This window comes from Pseudophryne corroboree, unplaced genomic scaffold (genome assembly GCF_028390025.1).
Source record: "Pseudophryne corroboree isolate aPseCor3 unplaced genomic scaffold, aPseCor3.hap2 scaffold_983, whole genome shotgun sequence".
In the NCBI taxonomy this organism is placed as follows: Eukaryota; Metazoa; Chordata; class Amphibia; order Anura; family Myobatrachidae; genus Pseudophryne; species Pseudophryne corroboree.
In genome coordinates, this window is record NW_026970563.1 from 8,028 (window position 1) to 11,150 (window position 3,123).

A 3,123-nucleotide genomic window follows, 5' to 3' on the forward strand; every position below is an offset into this window, starting at 1 on the left:
CTTGCACTAGTTGTTGCATTTGGTTTGTTGTTTGGGGGTGCTTCAGTATTAGGCACCCTTTTGCCCTCCCATGTTCATCTGAAAATATGTGTTCTCCCTGCAGTTGTTGTCCCCAGATGAGAGTTCCCTTGTGCTGCCTCAGTTGAATCTCCTTTACTTGACAGAGATGTGCCTGAGCAGCGGCCCTCCCCAGCTCTATCCCAAATCATACTTATTTTGCATAGGAGATACCATGGTCATGAAGATTGTTCTCCCAGGGTGAGGTTCATTCATTGCATTCTGGGTATGCTGACCCCTATGATTTCCCCAAATGTGGGAAACTCGACTGCATTATTTGTGGTAGTGGGGGACTGTGTTTGTGCTTTCCTCTGGTCAGCTCTGGTAAAAGTCAGATTTCTTTGTCTCAGATCTTCCTCTAGCCTTGTTCTTTTTTCTAGAGTTCCCTTGCGCTGCCTCAGTTGGATCTCCTTCACTTGACAGGGGGGTACCCGAGCAGCAACCCTCCCCAGCTCTAGCCCAACTCCTACTTACCTGCCAGGTGAGATACTATGATCAGGAAGTGCAATGGGTGAGCCTTGCCCTGGGAGAAGCACCTTCCTGATCATGTGAAGGAGATCCAACTGAGGCAGCACAAGGGAACTCTCGAAAGAAGAACAAGGTTAGAGGAAGATCTGAGACAAAGAAATCTGACTTTTACCAGAGCTGACCAGAGGAAAGCACAAACACAGTCTTCATTTTCTGGCTTTATTTTTATGCTAACAAATTTGTTCTCTGAAAAGTGTCCACAAAGCCAAGTGCATTCCTGCTTCAATGACAGCAGCACATCCCTACCTCACTTATAGCAGCACATCCCTGCCTCGCTGACAGCAGCACATCCCTGCCTCGCTGACAGCAGCACATCCCTGCCTCGCTGACAGCAGCACATCCCTGCTTCGCTGACAGCAGCACATCCCTGCTTCGCTGACAGCAGCACATCCCTGCTTCGCTGACAGCAGCACATCCCTGTCTCGCTGACAGCAGCACAGCACTGCTTCGCTGACAGCAGCACATCACTGCTTCACTACCAGCAGCACATCCCTGCCTCACTGGCAGCAGCACATCCCTGCCTTACTGACAGCTGTATATAGGGCCTAATTCAGACCTGATCCCTGCTGTGCATATTCACACAACAGGAGATCAGGTCTGAAGTGCGTGTGTGCTGGTGCCGCAGTGCACCGGCACATGCCAGAGATGCGATCAGCATCTCTGCCCAGTGAGCGCCTCTGCCTGATTGACAGGCAGAGGCGGTCACTGGGCAGGAGGAGTCGGGCCAGCGGCGTTGTGCCGCCATTTTGGGGGCACAGTCAGGACAACGCAGACATGACCGGACCGTATGGGGGCGGACCGTGACGGCTGCGTGACCCGGACAGCAACGGGCCTTATTTACTAAAATCTCAGATAAATTTTATGGCATTTATGTGCAGTCTAGTTTGCACAGTTGATAGAGTGTTGATCTTGCACTATCAATGTAAGCCTCACATAGGTTTGATACACATGTAAGTTTGTTTTTATTTTACTACATTGTGGTTTGTGGCTCTATACCATGTAATGCATGTCTTTTAACAGTAGTCAAGTCTTCCAATGTGCTTGTTAGTGAAACCCAATAGATAGCTTTATTTTATTTTGTTTCTTCAAATATTGAATGCATATGTCTTATAACTTTTTTTTTTTTTTCAATATACAGGTTGAGTATCTGTATATACATTTTTATTATAAGATTTTCAATGACACAAGTACATCCAAGTTGCAGATTATGGATTGTGAAGGACAAATCAACCATATAAACAATTTAAGCAATTTAAATTGCATGCAGGTAGTAGAATATCAAACTCCTTGGATGAGAGTTGGTCGTAATAAACTAGGATAGAAAAGAATAAAGTAGAAAATAAGATTTTAAACCTACCGGTAAATCTTTTTCTCGTAGTCCGTAGAGGATGCTGGGGACTCCGTAAGGACCATGGGGATAGACGGGCTCCACAGGAGACATGGGCACTTTAAGAAAGACTTTAGTTCTGGGTGTGCACTGGCTCCTCCCTCTATGCCACAGTTAGAGAAACTGTGCCCAGAGGAGACGGACAGTATGAGGAAAGGATTTTGTTAATCCAGGGCAAGATTCATACCAGCCACACCAATCACACCGTATAACTTGTGATAAACTACCCAGTTATCAGTATGAAAAAACAACATAGCATCAGTGCAGGACCGATGCAACTATAACATAACCCTTATTGAAGCAATAACTATATACAAGTATTGCAGAAGTAGTCCGCACTTGGGACGGGCGCCCAGCATCCTCTACGGACTACGAGAAAAAGATTTACCAGTAGGTTTAAAATCTTATTTTCTCTAACGTCCTAGAGGATGCTGGGGACTCCGTAAGGACCATGGGGATTATACCAATGCTCCAAAACGGGCGGGAGAGTGCGGATGACTCTGCAGCACCGATTGAGCAAACATGAGTTCCTCCTCAGCCAGGGTATCAAACTTATAGTATTTTGCAAAGGTGTGTGAACCCGACCAAGTAGCAGCTTGACACAGCTGTAGTGCCGAGACCCCTCGGGCAGCCGCCCAAGAAGAGCCCACTTTCCTCGTGGAATGGGCCTTGACCGATTTCAGTAACTGCAATCCAGCCATAGAATGCGCTTGCTGAATCGTGTTACAAATCCGGCGAGCAATAGCCTGCTTTGAAGCAGGGGCACCAATCTTGTTGGTTGCATACAGGACAAACAGCGCTTCAGTTTTCCTGACTCTAGCCGTCCTGGCCACGTAAATTTTCAAAGCCCTAACCACATCAAGTAACTCGGAATCCTCCAAGTCACGCGTAGCCACAGGCACCACAATAGGTTGGTTCATATGAAAAGATGAGACCACTTTTGGTAGGAATTGAGGACGGGTCTGCAATTCCGCTCTATCCACATGGAATACCAAATATGGGCTTTTATGTGACAAAGCCGCTAATTCTGACACTCGCCTAGCCGAAGCCAAGGCTAATAACATGACCACCTTCCATGTGAGATATTTTAACTCCACTGTTTTAAGTGGTTCAAACCAGTGTAATTTTAGAAAACTTAACACCACGTTAAG

The 3,123-nt window shown here is 46.6% G+C and overlaps 1 non-coding gene across 1 annotated transcript; it reads left to right on the top strand.

Annotated features, from left to right (window-relative positions):
• Positions 1-207: 207 nt before the first annotated feature.
• LOC135048870 (U1 spliceosomal RNA) lies at positions 208-371 on the top strand. The gene has a single exon (XR_010240664.1). It is a non-coding gene; the product is annotated as a U1 spliceosomal RNA (small nuclear RNA).
• Positions 372-3,123: the final 2,752 nt, after the last annotated feature.